Source organism: Trichoplusia ni, chromosome 17, assembly GCF_003590095.1.
Source record: "Trichoplusia ni isolate ovarian cell line Hi5 chromosome 17, tn1, whole genome shotgun sequence".
NCBI classification, from domain to species: domain Eukaryota; kingdom Metazoa; phylum Arthropoda; class Insecta; order Lepidoptera; family Noctuidae; genus Trichoplusia; species Trichoplusia ni.
In genome coordinates this window covers 365,057-384,997 of record NC_039494.1, presented here as the reverse complement: position 1 = coordinate 384,997, position 19,941 = coordinate 365,057, and the positions used below count along the sequence as shown (strand labels likewise).

At 32.0% G+C, this 19,941-nt stretch overlaps 1 protein-coding gene across 1 annotated transcript in view; it reads right to left on the bottom strand.

Annotated features, from left to right (window-relative positions):
- LOC113502425 overlaps window positions 1-12,167 on the bottom strand; it is a 37,659-nt gene extending 25,492 nt beyond the window's left edge. Inside the window, exon 1 of the mRNA XM_026883990.1 lies at window positions 11,976-12,167. The gene's annotated coding sequence lies outside the window, so the exon portion shown is untranslated. The remainder of the gene's footprint in view (window positions 1-11,975) is intronic.
- Window positions 12,168-19,941: the final 7,774 nt, after the last annotated feature.

Below are 19,941 nucleotides of genomic sequence, written 5' to 3'. Positions count from 1 at the left end.
TTGTGAAACTTAAAAATGATTTTGTTCACATGGGAAGAGTCTGCAGTGAAACTGATTTAGGTGTAAGAGCTAAGCCAGCGTAAGTAATGTTAGAACTACTAGTAGATGAAGCAACGCGTGGGGCCAACGAACAGATTAAACCCGTACATAATGTTGCTCACTTCTAATAACGGGGAACTAAAGACCGCTGTAAATTGAGCTGTCAACAACGATCCATTTTTATTGATCCACTAATTGAATTTGATGTTGATGTTGGTGTTCATGGCTTTATTGGACTGGTTCGAGAAAGTGTTGACGGTAATTGTGTTTATGATGGTATCGACACTTGAGGCGCTAAGTGATGTAATGAACATGATGAAGTATTCAAAGCAGAGTTTTATGAGACCATATTTACTACAAGGATAAAAGTTAAGACTGCTTTGGGTGAGGCGGTTTAATTGTCATTCACACTTCGGGAGTGAAAGTGAGTAATGTCAGACTCTTACAAACTAAACATAAACCATCCTGCAGCGTCTCATACTTTTGGCCAGTGCGGGGAAGTTTACCGCAATTTATGACACAGGAACAAATGATGCCTCACAGACTAAACAAAATTGCTACTAAAAGTCCCGGACCAAAAGGTGACCAATTATAAAACTTAACTCCCTTGACAAGTAATCATTTAATTATCTTAATAGACCAATTTGATTGTATACAAGAAGCCTATAAAAAAGTAGAAGTTAAACGGTATAATATTACAAACGATTATTACGACACCTCAATAATAGTAGCGCTTCGGATTTCTACCGATAACTTAATAGCCGTGAACGATCAAGTTACATTGACTAGCAAAACGTAAATTTTAATGTTCTGCTATTTCATACTTATCTCAAGTATTAATGTAACAATTACAATTGCTTAAAAGATCTGTTGCTTCCGTATTCTCTTATTATTCAATTAAATTATTATTTATTTTGATTAAAAATCTAGACAGAATCTTATCTACCGATTAAATTATCTGAATCTATTCAGTAGATAAGATTCTGTCTAGATTTTTTTCCTATAATCCAAACGTTTTTTTCGAACCAGTGCATACTATAAAAACAACCATGGCTAGTCTTACATTACAATTAGTAAACTTTATCCTCATCAGAAATAAAAATCCTAGAACCAAATCATAGAAGTTGTTCTTAGAAAAGTAACACCTCTGCAACGTTTCCGAGTAACGGCCGCATTATGAAATAAAACGCAATCTAACAAGCCCTTAACCAAAACCAGATTCATCTAACGCGGATACTGAATCATCATTATCGATAAATCCAAGCGAGTCCACTTGACATCCAAAAGGAAAATCCTATTTGTGACTAACAAGCACGTCCTAACAAACCGAATGGAGAAATGCTTCCCAACCACCTTACATGGATAAAAGGAAGTTATTCAACCGCAAGAGATGACAGATATGAAATACAGGGACAAAGTACTAACCATATTCGAACGGCTATTCTAGACCCAGGTTTTGAATACGAATGTCTAGTCTCAGAGTAATAAATGAATGATGAATGGTCTACGTGACGATATAATGAAGATGTTAGCACTGAATGGTGAAGAACACAATGGTCTGAAGCCTGTATTTATTTCTATGGTCAGTTCAAAAAGACTTGCCTAACTGTGATTTCTTGAGTAACTTCAAAACCAGTATGGATGCACTTATGAAACCACATGACAGAGTGACATCTCGTTTAGTTGTTTCAGCACATTTCTTTCATTGGTTTTTCTTGGTTCCTTTTGGTTATTTGGGATATTTGTTATAAGTACTTCAGTTTAAGTGGTTGCAAATGCTAGTGCAAAATAGCTGGCAACACAGTTGAGAAAAGGCTGGACTGATGATGAATTGAAATTGATTTTACGATTTCAACTGTCAAATATATCCTGTCGGTAAATCGTATCCTAAATCATATTTCGATACATTTCTTGAAGCAGGTAATCAGTTTCAAATTACCATCATTTATAATAATTATTCCTGAAGTACGAATTTACGTTCGTCTATGGTAATGATTGAGATTGCTTTCAAATGGTAAATTAACGAAAAACGTGTATAATGTAATAGCCATTTTGAAATGTAATTGACATCAACCGGAATATGACTGTTAGCAAGAGGAAGTATCGTTATTACCGGTTCGGTTTCTTATTATTAGGCTTTTATTAAGACTGGTTGGCAAAACTGACGATAGGACAGAGATATTGTGGTATTCTCGCCATTTGAAGTAAAGGTACAGAAGAAGACTGCGCCGTCCCACTTGGGTAAAAAAATCCATCAAGTGCGGGTCAAAGACGTGTTATTGAGGGTTCCGCACCATCGAAATGCGGCAACAGACATTATATCAAAAGTGAAAATTATACTAACTATAACTATAGGGTTCATGAGACACATCCTAAGATAGACGGACGGAACCTTTACGTACGACACCCTAAAAATAAGCGACAATAAAAACCGCAACTATTTTTTGCATACATTTGCCTTGCGCATTTAAATTAAAAAATCAAACACAGATTCTGAATTAAACTGGATTTCTACATATTCGTGTGGATGTAATCTATTATACGGATATACAGACATAACTAAGTCGTAATTTTTTTAGCAGTCAGTATCACAACACGAAAGAAGGTTCGTTATAAGACCTATTTAGTTGAGCAACGCGATGTGATTCGCATGACATTTAGAGACTTAAATCGAGCTCGCGATTATGCGTTTAGAAAGCATTTGTGTGTTGTGTTGGCACCTTAACGTTATGATATAATCGTACGGTTTATGCTTTATCATAGGTGTACTCGCAGTAGGCTGTTAATGAGTGGACCTTGGATACAAGTGTAGTAAACGCTTACACGAAGAATACGCAATACACGTAAAGGCCATTGGCCGCTGGGACACGCATCACACACGTCTGTTATATTAACCACATTCGAACGAGTTTTCAAATGCGAGTTCTTCGAATGTTTGTCCCAACCGTGGATTTTATTTATGTTTCATTTTATATGACCTTCATGAGGGGACAAAGGATTGCAAAAAACATTTACATTTGTTAAAATTTTTGAAGTTTTGAGGAATTTAGAATTTATTAAACGCAACCAGGTAGGAAATAGGTAAATGGTGATTTTTTAGCTATATTCATTTTAATATTTGAAAACGAAATATTTTACTAAAGCATTGTCACACTAATCGTATTGGAACAAAGAAAATATGCCATACATTCATTAATGACAGATTCGTTTCTTTAATTCAATTAATCATTTCAATAAAACGTTATTCAGAAATAGGAATCAATACCGTTGTTTCTACAGTAAAGAAGAAATTCATGCAAGCGGTCAACTCTATTTATTTCAATAAAAATGTATATTTTCTAGTACATTTTGTTTCGATATCAGAGTAGTTTCATACTCAGCGTAGTAAAAGTGAAATTGAAAGGAATTGAATTCTTTTTTCCCCGAATACTGAAAAACTATGACAAGTAAAACATTTCCTTACCTGTCACTATTGTATGCGTTAATATGACACAGCATAAATATGGTACAGTTAGAAATCATTGCCATGTTAGTGATCGGCCATAACTCACTTTTATATAGCTTTACACCTGTCGACGTGATATCCAATAATGGTGTACGGAAAATATTCTTTTAAAAAAATGCTAATACAAAATTGCATGTGTGAACTCCAAAAGAAGTCTCCAGTTTATTTAATTTACCTGATTAATTAACACACATTTAATTTGGCTTCTGGCGACATTTTATAAATATTCAATAATAAATATCTACATTAATAACTTAAGTAAGAGCGCAGTTATTTGTAAACATAAATAACTGAATTAAATACGAACAAATTTATTAGCAAAGAAATCTTGAGCATAATTTCTGCCTGAAGCAAGTATTTATCAGGTAAAGATCGAATTAGTGAAATATTTGAATCTTTCAATCTGTCTAGAATATTATATGATTTCTCATGGTCCAGTATTTGTAAATTGAATATTTATGGCACACTTCCAAAAAGGTTCTGAAGTATGTTAACCGAACTTTTTATGGATTATGTAAATAATTGGCTTTCTATTTATGTTCTGTATATGGTTGTTGAGCAGCAACGTGCTCATTACGAATATCTAATGACGTTGGTTGCACATCGATATAAAATGTCTTTTTTTATCGATCCCGCCGAGATAAATCGTAATAAATCGTGTTTAAATTGAAATTTATGGGTACAAGTCTTTTTAAATCGATATTTATGCGTTCTTTATATTTTTAGCAACTTAAAGATAAGGACGATTTTGTTAAGGTTTGCTCAAGAATAAATACATTTATAAGTGTTACTTAAGCGCGCGGAAAGCAGTTTTCTCACTTCGCGAGTGACCACGAGACAATGGTAGGCGCAAACGGAGCGTGTACCGAGGGGAGCTCGGCAGAGGTCACGAGAGACTAATGGATGCAACGCCCCTCATCCGTTCCTGATGGAAACTGTTCCCAATATGAATTTAATTCGAGTAGATCATGATGCCCGTCATGGACTCACAAGCAACAGTATTAGTGGGTAATTTTATGATTAACCCGCATTTTAGCTATTGTTTCTAAACTGTTCTTGTAACACTCTGTGATTTGAGAAGACGAACTTGTTTTCGTTTAGTATTCATTTTAGAGCGGATCTTTAGGGAACCCCTTTGTTCATCAGTCGACACCTTGACGCTGTGATAATGTAATGCACTTACACAGACAATAAAAATGATTCCAGTATTTAAATAGCAAATCAACGTCAATTGATTTACCGAGTGGTTGAGGACCCACTATACCCGGTTGTGCCGCGGATTCATTCTAAACTTAGGTCAAGCGTTTGTGTGATCTTCAAATACTTTCATAAGTCGTCGTTACGATTAAATTCCTAAATGCGGAGTTGATCTTATTTTAAGGAATGATCTCTAGTTATGTTAAGTGTCGATAAAAGTTACCACACTAATAATGATTTCAAGTTTAACGAAATTAATAGCTAAACAATGTTTGTTATTTACGATATTCGTTAAGTTATGCTCAAGTAACGTTAAACGTTTCAATTCAGTGTTGAATGTGGTTAATGTCAGTTTTTGTACAATCAAGAATTAAACCGCAAACTAGAGCGATACAGTATTACAAACTTTGAAAAAATGCTCAATAACGCGAATTTACTTATTTATATCGAGTTCTGTACAAGTAATTTTATTATTAGCCTATTTTATCATTACGCTGGAGATAGGTGTTTGTGACTTCATAAAATTTATAATTAATTTATTTAATTAAGATTTACTAATGCATATTTTTCGGGATAGCTAGACTAGTTTCCGACCCAACCGGAGTCATAAATAATGAACACACGCAGAGTCGGCGTCACTCATTACAAATTGATCAAAATTCTTACAATTTTTAGTGTAAAAATATGGATGATTTTATTCTGATTTAGAATAGAACAATATAACTGTATTTTGATAACGAAAATGTCTAAAAGGACGACTTTAAGATAATAAGGGCTATGTTTGAATAATCATTGTTATAACATCGCAAACGCTGATCTTCAACGCAATAATAAAATTATAGTCTTTGCGAAACGAAGTACTAAGAGCAACTATACCAAACAAAATAATAATTATAAATCTAAGCTTATCTAAATTATATTAATAAATTACAAGTGATGATATTCACATCGTGTTCAAACCTCTGTTGATGGCTCTGGTGGTCACGAATAATAACATAAGACTACCCGGTAGTGACTGTGACCGTAAGCGTTATATATGAGAAAATATAAACAATAGACACGAAATAAACAAACGTAATGACCTTAATTTAGATGAAGAATATCCGCGTGTATTAATTATAAAACTCGTAGAACTAACTGCTAGGTGTAAAGCTGACGTATGTGGCTTGCTTAAATGCTGAAATGCATATTAAAAAAGCCGTTGATTTATTGTTGTCTTAATAAATAATTTAGATAATTACGAGTAGCTCTGGATGCGATAATAATATTCAGAGCTTAATTGAACTTAGTTTATAATTAAAATTTGAGAAATTAATTCACGATGTTCAACTGTTTTTGTCTCAACCCTGAAGTCATTTGTTTTATTTGAATGGGGTTTTTAAAGACTCGTTTGTTTTTATAAACATTGGTTTTAGAACACGCCTATAAATGAACTTTGATGCTGAGCTGGTTGTTGTTATGACCTGAGACCTGCGTTACAAAGAGGCTTCCAAAACGGCAAGAATATAAAAGTAACAATCATAGTACACTCACTGGACTCTAAATACCTAAAAAAAGGTATGTTGTGTATTAAACAGTAATTTGATGATATCATGACTATCTGACGTTGGCGGCGCCACGCGTGGTCGACCACAGGCCAACAACCATTGGCTACTTCGTTAATTGCCTTCCATTAATAACCAAACTTTTTGCTTGCAAAAATGTCTGTCAAGCTTAATTTATTCCAACGCTAAATACTAAACAATTGTTGTATGCAGTAAAATAAAGTAGTCAGAAATAAATAAAAAATATTAATTTAATTTCTTGTTCTTATTAAGTTTCTGTGTTTTCCCAAATATTATTGTATTAGGTAAACCGCAAACATCAAGCAATCGCATCCGCAGTCTTACGCAGTATGCGGTTCTAAAACCAGGAAACTATTTTATAAATATTAAAAAGAATTACTTTCAAGGGATTTACAGTAATATTTATGTTATAAAAAGTATGTTACAGATAAGACTGTGGTGAAGAAATGATTGACTATTTAATTGATGTACATCATTTATCTCAATTTGTATTTATCAACTTGACATTCAAATGGAATATGGTTAAGTTTTCCTTTAAAATACTTAGGATGGACTGTCCGACTGGATGGACTGCTTGATTTCTTTTTAACGAAACTTCAACTTCTAGAAGTACTGAAAGCCTTAGTAATGAACAATTACGATTTTTGTTCGTAGGCATACATTTTATTTTTACAACTTAATCGTAAGTCAAGACCTACTACCATCTTTCAAAATAATAATTATTCTTGTAGATGTGAAAGAAAGTCGCTGTACAAAACATGGAGCGCTTTCTCACTTCCAAAACTGCGATGATATTTATAAATTTAAAAGTAGAATGAAAATCACTAGAAAAAGATCATACTCGTAAATTTAAATTATAACGAAAGCTGCGAACCACGGCTAAAATAAAAATAAAAATCTAATACCTAGTAGCAAATAAACAAAGGCTAAAAAGGCGATGCTTAACCATTGAATAGGACATACGACGCTTATTGCAGTTACATCCTTAGCACAAAACGCTTCAACGTAAATGGAAATTTAAAATCAATTTAACAGTTAATTATAGTGCATTAACTGTGGCTAGTTAGTTACATTATCTTTTTGAATAATAATGAAGCTAAGGATTCATTGTTTTAGAATATTGCTAAATATAATGTGACCCATCTAAACAATCAAAATCTGGTCTATGTCATAAAGTTAGACTAAGAGCTAGATCTTAGAGAATTGAATGAATGCATGAAATCTTTTACATAAGTTTTGAGTAAATATGCTTTGACAATTCTTCGGTATGAGAAGCATAGATAAGGTGTATAATCTTTCATCAATCTTTGTTTGAAATTAAGCCAGTAAAAATAACCGTTGCAAAAAAAAACTTAATCAACAATCAATGATACTGACCGTCAATTGAAACATGAACGACAAGCAACAAAGAATGCAAAAAAAGAAAACATTATAAAAGTAAAAAGTGAGCGAGAGCCTATCAAAACACGCATTGTATTCAATCAAACCGGTATAAAAGAAATGTGGAAATCAATAGACGTTGTTGATAAGAACGGAGTAAACAAAACAGAATCGGTTTTACTCTATTTACGAACAGATATGAATGTAGGTCCCGTTGATAAAGCTGAAGAAAAAATGAAGGTTGAAAACAAAAGAAGCTTAATCGCGAATTCAATTGACGAAGGTACTTCTCATAACAATGTTGACTTTATTTCAACGATTGGGATGATAAGAAATTAAATAGACGAAATAAGATACAATTATCCAAAATACACTTTAAACGAAGTGATTGCAGAGATAAAAAGTATTTAGACACAGAACTAGCAATTAGACAGATTCAAGTATGCTTTAACAAACCTGGGAATCGTAATGTTGCAATAATTAATTAGTGGCTACAGAAGGCTGATGAATTGACATTGTTACCCTTTTTTGGCTTTACCAACTAACTTGATGTTTCTATTCATGTTTCTATGGCTCTTTGCTTGTTAGTTTCGATAATTGCTTGATTTTTTGTCGGTACCTTTGGATCTTATGTGATGAAATATTAAAGATTGTGTTAAAAATATACCTATCAAAATAGAAAATTTCTTACTCTGATTCATATTTAAAATTTGACAGAAATCTGATGAAGAGTGCAAATTTTTCTGACTTTAGACGTGTAACGAAGGGACTGTTTTTTCACAAACTATTCGATCACGATCATTTCATTTCCCATGATAAAATGAAAACAAAGAATGTTTTATAACAACATTTACATAGCTTTCAAAATTAAGGCTTTAGCATTATTAGCTTCAACACTATCCTTAATATTTAGTACTGGTGTCTTACTGTAAATCATTACCTACTTTTGTTTTATGAGCTCGCGTTAAATGAAACCAATATCTCCACAAAATAAGAACTTCGGAAAGTGACCTTTGGCCAATTTCTAGTACTAACTGGTTAGAAAAGTACCGCGATATACTCGGAAGAAGTCACTATAGCCTGTATCTAATTATATTGAATTTAATAGATATTAAATTGACCTCCAGCTGTGAGCATATGAGCAATAGTAGTTTTTTTCTTGACGCTTACTATCTTTCAGGTTCTTTAGTAATATTTTTATCAATTTATGAAATGAAATGTAATGAAATAATTTATTCTGCAAATAGGATAGACGTTATCACTTTTACATGTCATTTTTTTAAACTAGCTGAAGTCGACATGTCCTAGCTGGCTACCCTGAGAAGAAACGTCGAAACAAATTCAGGGGTATGATATGCAATACGTCTTTAAATAATTTCAACAATTTCCGCAGTGACGATGGCGATTTCTAGATACGTTTTTGAAGGCTGCCAGTTATTCTAAACTCAAAGATTTTTAATGTAGTCTCTTATTGTATCTCTCTCACATGCAGAGATAGTTTGTATCTAGGTCATAGGTCAAAGAACTTTTACATTAACCATTAATTGATTTAGTTACATTGAGTTTTATAATAGCTCCATTGGAAACAATTAAGGGTAGGAAAGGATTTTTTCCAGTCGATTCATTAATTAAAGAACACCCGTTGTAACTTTCTCATTTTTTTTATGAGTAGTTTTGATCAGTGTCATTATAGAGTCAGGCATATTAATTGCATTCATATTTTAAGAAATACTTTATTATATTTTAACGAAACTCTAAATCGTAGATTTTATAGACAGCCTTCAAGTTTGAAATATTTTGTAAACGTAGAATTACAATAAATGAAAAGAACATTTTTTTTCTTTATAAGGGATTAGTTTTAAATTTAATTTCAAAGTGTGTAACTGTATGTTGCACATTGCACCGATCTCAAATGTTTTGAATAAATAAGGGCAAAAGCTATTTTGACTTAGTAAAGTGTGAGACAATAATAACAAGGACATCTTTGTTACAATCCAATGTGCAAACTCCTTTATGTAAATTAGACTAATTCGTGATATTTACATTTTTGCATATTATGCATTTTTAATGAAAAAACACAAGTATGTTAATTAAATTAGCACAAAAAAGAATACAATCTAAGATTATGTTCCAATCAAGATTTAATTGCATGTTATTTGGAGCAATTAATAAAGATCAGTCGAGTGATTATAATTATTGTTACCTTTTATTATTATTGTGACGTGTTTAGTATAAATATTATTTAGACTTTTAATTTTCAATGTATGTGATAAGTAGATAGTATATGTAGGTGTATGAAATAAATTCTATAAAATCTGCTAACTTATGAATTTTACTTCACGTTCAGGAGGAAATTGGTTAGAATTACCAATTTTGATTAGGTATAAAATTGACTTATATCTTTAGTAATATATAAAGCTGAAGGGTTTGTTTGAACGCGCTAATCTCAGAAACGACTGGTCCAAATTGAAAAAATATTTTTGTGTTGAATAGACCATTCATCGAGGAAGGCTTTAGGCTATAAACCATCACGCTGCGACTAATAGGAGCGAAGATACAATGGAAAATGTGAAAAAAACAGGGCAGGTATAAATCATAATTTATATCTTCTAACCTCGGGGACGAAGTCGCGGGCAACAGCTAGTTAGTTTATAAATTAATACTATACTCCATTTATTTTGTAATTTAACAACAGCTCCATTAGTGATTATCTTTCCGTCATTACATCCCCTTTAAACTTTTTTTAAATGCCTTTTCGTGTATAATATACTAAAACAACTGTGCATTGTATCTTAAACGAGAAGAAGAAGAAACTATAAATCTGAAACATGTTCTGTGCCATCGTTTAAACGTGATGACCTTACGTTTGTCAAAATTTGAGGTTTCTTGTTTGTTTGTGGTTTTCAATAACTTTGTAATCATCAATGCCTGTGCGGCCAGTAATAAGGTCATTGTATTTTAAAATGTTTATAAAATAAAACAGAGATTTTTTTTAATGCCATTAAAATATATAAATCACCATTTTATGATTTGTTTTTACTTTTTAACACGAAACTTTTGAACTTTTGAAAATATACGTATAATTTGAAACGTATTCTTCAACTCCCCAGAAAAAATAATTAAATAGCGTAAAATACTAACACCACAAATGTAAATAGAATAAAGGTTACATAAGTTTTGAATGATTTCTTTGGTCTACTAACCATATAGTTAAAGATCTTTTTTAAATAAATACACATACGTTTCATGGGGATTAAAACGTAATTATAATTAATACAAAAAAATGTGTTAAATAAGGTATTAAATATTTATGAGTCTTATTTCATACATACGCACTTACGTATAAAATACAATGCCATACTGTCCTAGTGGCAATATATATATGTATAAATATAGTATGTATGTAGCAGTATTACAGTATTGTGATACTTCGCATAAAATATTCGTCACGGGCAACGATTTTGCATTCGTTTTTATGTCCATATACTTATGCAGAGAAAGCTTAATGTATACCTTCTCAAAATGAAATTTACGTAATTTTTTGAAGATATTTAAGAACATTATTTTTGAGATTTAATCTTCTAATATATAAAATTCCCGTGTCACGATGTTAGTTACCGTACTCCTCCGAAACGGCTATACCGATTTTTACCAAATTTTATATGCGTATTCAGTAGGTCTGAGAATTGACTAACATTTATTTTTCATGCCCCTAAGGGATAAGGGTTGTTCACCCTTAATTTGTTTTCTTTAGTTTTTGAACGATTTTTTTTTGTTTTTATTTTTTATTAATGTGGCATTAAAATACATACAACTAGAAATAATTTATTAGACAAAACAACGTTTGCTGGGTCAGCTAGTATTTTATAAAATATGCTCAAAATCTACCGTAAATGAAAATTATTGTCATTTGACTGGTATCAAAAGTGATGGTAAGAAGTTAGAAAACAAAACATAAAAACATAATTGTTCAACCATATTTATAAATAAAAGCACTCTCTTCACTCTAAATAATAAAAAAACCTTGACTAAAATTACACCGCATTTTGCACGTTTAATTGTGCATACAATGTACTAACAAATACACGTAACAGCTTAACACATTCATCATGCGCCCGCTGACAGCCTCCATTCATGTACCATCAAAAATGGCGAAGCCCGCTGCAGACGACCATAACATCAAAAAAAAAGCATGCATTAAAACTAAGTATACATACTTCAAGGCCTCAAACATACAAGAATATTATACCACCATAATATCGTACGCAAAAATAACAAAACACACGCACCCTTTTAATTAAAATCACCGGCTTTCACGATAATGTTAGGTCAGTAATCACCACTCGACGTATATCGATCACAAGTCACAGGGGCGCTAGGCGGCTAGCGGATGTGTCTTCCTTTCGACGCGCGGACATCAACTGTTCGACGCTGCGCGCGCGCCTCCGAGCCTCGCCTGATAACCGATAGCTACCACGGATAAACACGGTATATGTACGACAAAAAATAGCCCGTAAACTCTGACAGACAGACGTTTACATCATTCTTAATGATATTCATATTGTTTTCGAAACAATCTTCAATTCATCCTGTTCATGCGAGTGCATATAAAATTTTGCATGCACATCTAAATTTCGCTATCCCTCAATAGCGGCTTATTGAAATGAGTTATGAAATTGGTATGCAGTAATAAATATGTTTTACGAGTTGTGTGCTCGTAACGTGTTGCAAGGGCTGATTGTTTTGAGAACTCATAAAGTCTAGCAAGATTAAGTAGGTTGCTTAAACTAAAAGTCCTAAAAATTACGAAATTAATCTCATAATTCTCAAAGAATACTAGGTAATAGTTACGTGTTTCGATTAAACATGAGTATAGTATAATGAAATAAATAAAAACATTGAATCATTTGTGACGTTTAAACAATTGTAACGAAATAAACCCATTTTTGTAAGAGATTCTCTCAAATAAAGTATTTCTAAAATTTTGTTTAAAAAAGACATGGTCTGCCCGTGACCATGATACCTGCAAAGGTTTCGAAACGTCGGGAACTAAAATCTAAAATTAAACCGCGATAAAATCCGTAAAAGTAGTTTCATTTCAATGTCTAAAATTCGCGTAAAACTAAGAAACCACTATGGTCTCAAACTTACAAGTATAATAATTCCATCATAAAAATAACGACGAAGACAATTATTATACCCAACTTAGCACACTAAACTGTTTACCTTCCACTAAAATGTAAATGATAATAATTCTTCAAATTATCTTACTTAATCATTATGAATTAATAAACTGCAAATTGTCATAATAGCTATTTGTAATTAATCTTTTAATGCATATACTTTAACTATTATTTCGGTACGGCTGAACAGGTTATAATCGTGGATTATTATCTTTAATACAAGACCGAAAAATTTTGATAACTACATTGTATACTTATCTAATACGTCCTTAATTGTTTTCGTGCGTATAATATGCAAGTTTTAGTTTCCAATGATTTGAAAATGTTTGGTCCGCTTAAATGGTATTTTCGTGGAAGTAATTGGTTTTCCTGAAAATGCATCAGTATGGAGTACGGCTTAGGAAAGAAGACAGCTAAATTGCTTAGCGAGTTTTCACCATCTTCTGTTCAAGAAAAATGAATTACCTTTTAAAAAATGACTCTATAATTTCACGCCAGCAGATCAAAATTAATATGCACTACTTTTTTCCAATGGATTACACGTTCTTGAAAATCGTTATTTATATTAAAAATATAAATGGGTCCTATTGAATTGTATTTGTATTTTATGGTTAGCTATTTTCTTACTTATTTTTGTTTTTCTTTAAGGAATATACCTTATGAAATTTGACACGATAATAGGTATAAAATATTACACAATTTGATGCAAAGTAGCGTGACATGATTTAAACATAAATTAAAAATGCTTACCAAGTACCCATATCGTTCTAGAAATAATAGTTGAAACCCTACAAACAACAAATTTATCTGATTTTTCATCGATATTGGTTAAGCGAACACACATATTTATATAAACAAAGCCACATTTTATAACATTAGTTTAGGTTTAGGTTAGATAAGGTTTTTAAAACAAAACTGTATTACGATTAACATCGATTGCTTTGACTTTGTTCTTGACTAAAACTTCAAATATTTAAACGGCGTTAACAAATACAATTCAATATTGATATATCAAGTATTATTTACATCAGCCTTTACAATGTTTGATAATAAACTATTGTTAACTAATCACAGTACGTTTTTACTTTTTGTGTCGTAATATGAATCTATTTGAATACAGATTTAGCGATGCCACCTTTCACCACTCTTGCCCTATCACGACCTTTGACGCTGTTGTGGGACAGAGGTAATAACACATACGATATACGTCCGATGTATTGTCTTAAACGCTTTTGTAGAAATTACATTTATGGTTATGAGATGACACCTCTCTGACACCAAAATTCCCGCTCGAAAAGATGAAGTGGTGATGAGTGATGAAAGCGTGTGATGACAAAAGTTTTTAATGATGCTGATAATAATATATCTTCTTCTTTTGAAACTCGCAAAAAGTAGAACTCCCAAACTGAGTGACTTTTCATTCGTGAATAGAGCATTTTTTTTAAATTATTTATTTTTTTGTACCTTAGATAAGTCTATTGATTTTAATAGTTTTCTAAAACGTATCTCAAGAATAATACAATCAGCATAATTTTTCATGTTTTAACATAAATTAAAAATGCTAATCAACTTTTAAATACACAAACCGTAACAAAATAACATAATTGACATCGTTAATAAATTAAGTGTAACAAGTAGTTATAAGTAGTTTATTTTTCTTAAAACTGGTAGCTTGTTTACGGAAACCGCTCCTACGAGCAAAATATACGTTTAAAACAAGAAGACAAAGATGTTTGCTCCATAACACGGAAGAGTGAAAGATGTAATACTTAAAGGGCACAAAACAAACCCTTAAAGGAGCGGCTGGCAACTATCGAATTCCTTGAGAGATCAGGCTCGATACTGCCAAGTCTTAAATAATTTTCGTGTGGAAAAGAGATGGTGCTCTACACCGTGTATTGCTCTGTCACGCTTCCACAGCCATAATAATATTACTTTTAGACGTGGTGGTCGACCCCGTGAGGTCTTAAAGCCACTAAGGATAATGTTTGTGTACGATGTAGAGAGACGTCTCTCAAACGCAACAGGAATTATATTGCTTTAAGTGGAGAATTCATGGCAGTGGTCGACTACCTTTTTGACATAACCTTACCGGGAATCTTCATAAATATTGTCAACAATATATATGGGTCTCCGTGGAGACGTAATGATTTCAATAATATACAGGGTGTCCCAGATATCAGCGCGAAGTCGAAAACAGTTGGAAGATACATGCATTTATATGTCAGTTAGTCCAAACAAGTGGTTTTAATCAATAAATTCAAATCGAAAAATAAACTATCTTAGAATTGTTTCTTTTTATCACGCTTTTATTAGCGTCTGCTTGTTTGTTTGTTTTTTTTGTAACCGACTCATTTAGGCTTGGCCCAATTTTATCAGCTAGATTTTTAGTAAGTATCATAAAGTTTTGTGAACGAGTGAAAGAAGCCATTATTATCATGAGGTCAGATTCAACTGCTTCACCAGACTATCTGTATTAATTATATATATTATTATGTATATGCTATAAACAATTGCCTTTGCAATTTCCAATTATAAGCATTATGCATAGTAACGAGAGAATTAACATGTAATAATAAAGGCGATCTTACACAATCACACCATATTACAGCGGCAAACAATTTCCTAGCTCAAGTTTACAACTCGGTGACATAAGGGAATTACAATACAATGTAGGAATGTTAACTACACTACGACAGCTAATCATTTCTCTTGAGTTATGTTATCGATAACTAAATTATTCGTATTAGATAACGATTAAGACTTATAGTTTGTAGGGCTGTAGCAATCGAATCGATAAAAGGAAATTCAATTCATAAACATAATTGAATAAGAAGTTTTGAACATCACTACACTCAACCACAAAGAACACCACATACATACATAATTATAACATAATTCCTTATTTTAAATAGACACATATTAATCTCACTGTTTGGTCAAAAAAATTTAAAGACAAACGAAAATAAATACACGAACTTTTATTATTAAACACTAAACGTTTTATAATGTCCAGACGTTCAAGAAATAAATACAAATTCGTCACGACAGTCATATTTCACTGCATTTTGATACTTTGATAGACATCTTTTATAACGTAAGGATCATGAATAGATACTCAAAATAACATAATATATATTTCTCTTCCTTATACAACACAAGTGCACAATCAGCTATATTTACTACTAGCGACCTGCCCCGGCTTCACACGGGTGGACATTTATTTTTTAAGCTTATTTTCCGGGATAAAATATAGCCTATACGGATTCGCAAGAATTGAAATCGGTCCAGTAGTTTTCGAGCCTATTCAATACAAAAATACAAAGGTTTCCTCTTTATAATATTAGTATAGAATACTTTATCAATCCATTTTTGTACTGAACTTAATTTTCAAGACTTAATCAGTATTAATTCAGGAGCTAACCAAACAAAAGAAGAATATTTGCACGCGAGATAGTATTAAGCGTAATAAACAATCAACAAACGAATTAATTCATAGTTTATTACTAAATGAGACTACCTGAAGCATGTTCAAATTAGGTCTATTTAATAACCAATAAATTACCGATGTAACTTATTTTTGCTCGTTTTGCACGAACGATCACGAAACGTTTAATAACAGTTTACGTGTGGAAACTATAAATTGTGGTTGCCATGGATTAAGTAATAATTACGAGTAATAAGTCATAACATTTCCGTAACAAATCATCTATCTATATATGCCTTGTTCAATAATAATGAAGAAGAAATTGGTTTGATTATTATTTTATTACTTTATACATTTATACTGTAAAATTATTACAACAATAAATTAAAATAAACTAATATTTACATTTTTAAAACTATATCAATATAAAAAGAAAAATATGCATTGTTTACAAAGCGTCAAAAAAGACATCCTCATCCCTGCCAAAGTCGGGAAACGTGCCCAGAAGGCTGGCTGCATTGCCACGTTGTATGGCAATGCTAATTCTTTGGGCAAAATATAGACCAGCCTTCTGATCACGTGTAGAGTCGACCAATTGGTTTGAATGAATATAGTGGTTTATTAATATTGTAGGTTTTCTATTGAAGGAGAAGAATCGTCGAGAGAAGCGAATAAGTTAACTAAATTAAATTATGATTTTTACCTAATTGTAGAAACCACAAAAGTGTTTTCTGCTAATGCTATACGTAATAATTATGTAGCAATTGATAATATCACTCGACCTAAAGCTTACCATGTCCCATTTTCCCATATTTATGAACAAACTAAGCTGAAAACTCTCGTGTCTAAGTAATCTATTGTATTTCCAGTTGAGTCACCCTTTTTTTCTGTCGGGAGCTAAAAAGGTGAGAAGGAACAGGGTCAATCAAGTAAGAAAAATTTATACTAATATCTGAAGGTGAAGAGTTTGTTTGTTTGAACGCGCTAATCTCAGGAACTACTGGTCCAAATTGAAAAAAAAAATCGAGGAAGGCTTTAGGCTATAAACCATCACGCTGCGACTAATAGAAGCGAAGATACAATGGAAAATGTGAAAAATCAGGGCAGCCATAAATCATAAACTTATATCTTCTACCCATGGGGACGAAGTCGCGGGCAACAGCTAGTAAGATTATATTTGCCAAAAAAGTTGGGTGACGGTAATCTCTCTTAAAGCTTGAATAGCAACCCTATAATAATGTAAATATCATATTGGTATAATTTAAACATGGCAGGCTTGATCTACGAGTTTACTGGGTATTGGTACATGGAACTTCCCTACTTAAGATTGATGTTTCAAAACGTTTTACATTATACTACGAATATAAAACTGCTGAGAAAAATTAAGTATAACCTTAGAGACATCATAAAATTATGTCGATGATCCAATATTTCGTCACGAATTGAAATAATGTCTTACGCACGACCAGAGCAGTAGATCACATACCATCCATGTTATTAAAACACACATTGGATAACAAAAAACGTAATAATTCAACAAGAAATAGTAGATTTTGGGAGATGTTGATCCAAAATTACCGCGTTAATGCAATTCCGGCCCATCAGAATTAGCGAAATTATATTTAAGACCGACGCGAATAAAATTTTACGATCCATATTGATTGCCTCTGAATTTTGAAAGGAAGCAAGAGAAACGCAAAATAATTATTTAATTAAGTTTCACGTTATTTCAATAAATTAATAATATAGCGTTGCCCGAAGCCTGCCCGCTATAAATCAAAAATGATCTGTAATGAAAATCCCGATACTATATCTGGTATGTTAATCCTGGTCATAAACTATCTGTGTATTAAGTTTTGTCAAAATCCGTTTTGTAGTTTTTGAGTGAAAGAGGAACATACATCCATACATACAGACTTTCGCGTTTATGATATTGGCAGGATGATAGCTTTCTCAACCAGAAAAAAAAAATATTTTAAAAAATATTGGAAAGCAATCTGACGTAAATTGATAAATTGGGATGGTGGTTCACTGAGTGGTAGTTCATAAAGTATTACAATTTTTTTTTCTTTCTTTTAAAAATAGTTGTGATTGCAAATGTTTTTCAACTTGTAAAATAGCAATTTACTTTACTATTAATTTTATGTTGTGTACGTGCCTTATAAACAAATAAATATACAAGCTTTACGTTAGAGAAAATGTTATATTTGTATGAAACTCCTACCAGTCAATTAGATTAGGTATTTTCAATTACTTTCCCTTCGGTAGTTAAGTGTTTCAATTTAAAACCACTCCTTAACATATGTACATGTATCTGCAATATAAAATATCGATACTCAGTTTTTGCTTAATTTCTTCTTTGCGGTAAGTTTTTAGATCTGTATTTCTCCTTTTGATAATTGTATGCGCACGTTAATAAATGGAATAAAATAAATAATGGGCTGTGTTACCAATTTTAAGTCTCAGATTGATTATTAAAGGACGCTGGAATTGTTATTTCCTTACTGATTATTCTGAAAAGAAACGTCAAAACCAAGTAAGGGGTCGTCGTCTCGTTTGAAATCAGAATTAAATTCTACTTTTATAAAAAAAGGTTTCAATTCTGTACGGATATCATAAAGCTGAAGAGTTTGTTTGTTTATTTGAACACTCTAGAACTACTGGTTCGAATTTAAAATTCTTTTTGTGTTGAATAGACCATTTATCAAGGTAGGCTATAGGCTATTTAACATCACGCTGAGTACTTGCACACTGTGCAAAATGTGGAAAAAACGGGGAGCATTATTAATTTGAGGGCTTGCGTTGCGTGCGCTGCGAAAACTGTTCAAGATCTCCTAACCACTTGGACGAAGTCGCGGGCAACAGCGAGTATGGAATACAATGCAAGATACGAATCCTGAAAGTTAAACCATTTTAGAGCCCCATTATTTTGTTTTTGGAATTCATTTTAACTGAATTACTTATTAGTTTATAAAATTCCTAATTCAAATAGCCTAGAATTAATTTAATAAATAAAATAGAGAGATAATTAACAATACCTATGTATATCAAGAGTGAGGCCATTAGTGCATATTTTCAATGCCGCGTTAAATGTTAGTTGGTCCGTTTAAGGTAAACCAGCACTTATGATATCCCAATTAAGAAAGAATGTTATAAATCTCTTTACGGTGTAGAAATATACGTGGCGGGCAAGATTCTCTATTGTTGTATTATAAATTGCACTGCATAGCATACAACATTGTTTGAAAGCTGGATTTCTAGACAAATACTTGTTCGAGTAAAACAATAACACTTAGTTTTGTTTGATAATAATGTTAATGCAAGCAAATAATCAGGCTCTTTATAATTCCAGTTAGTCATCTACGTACAATATAGCCTTAATGAACTAATGTATTGAGTGGCGAAATGCCTAGCATACATCTATTTTTAAACTGTTTGGATAAATCACATTTTAACCATCGCACGTTTTTTATTATACTTTAAGCGGTACAAAATTAAATAAAAATTATAAAATAATCATTCTTCCAACTAAAATTATAGAAGCGAACATTTGAACGTATGTATGTGTGGATGTTTGCCACCATCAACCACTGAAAGGATTAAGACGAATCTTGGTGCATTGATAGTTGACAACAAGGATTCACA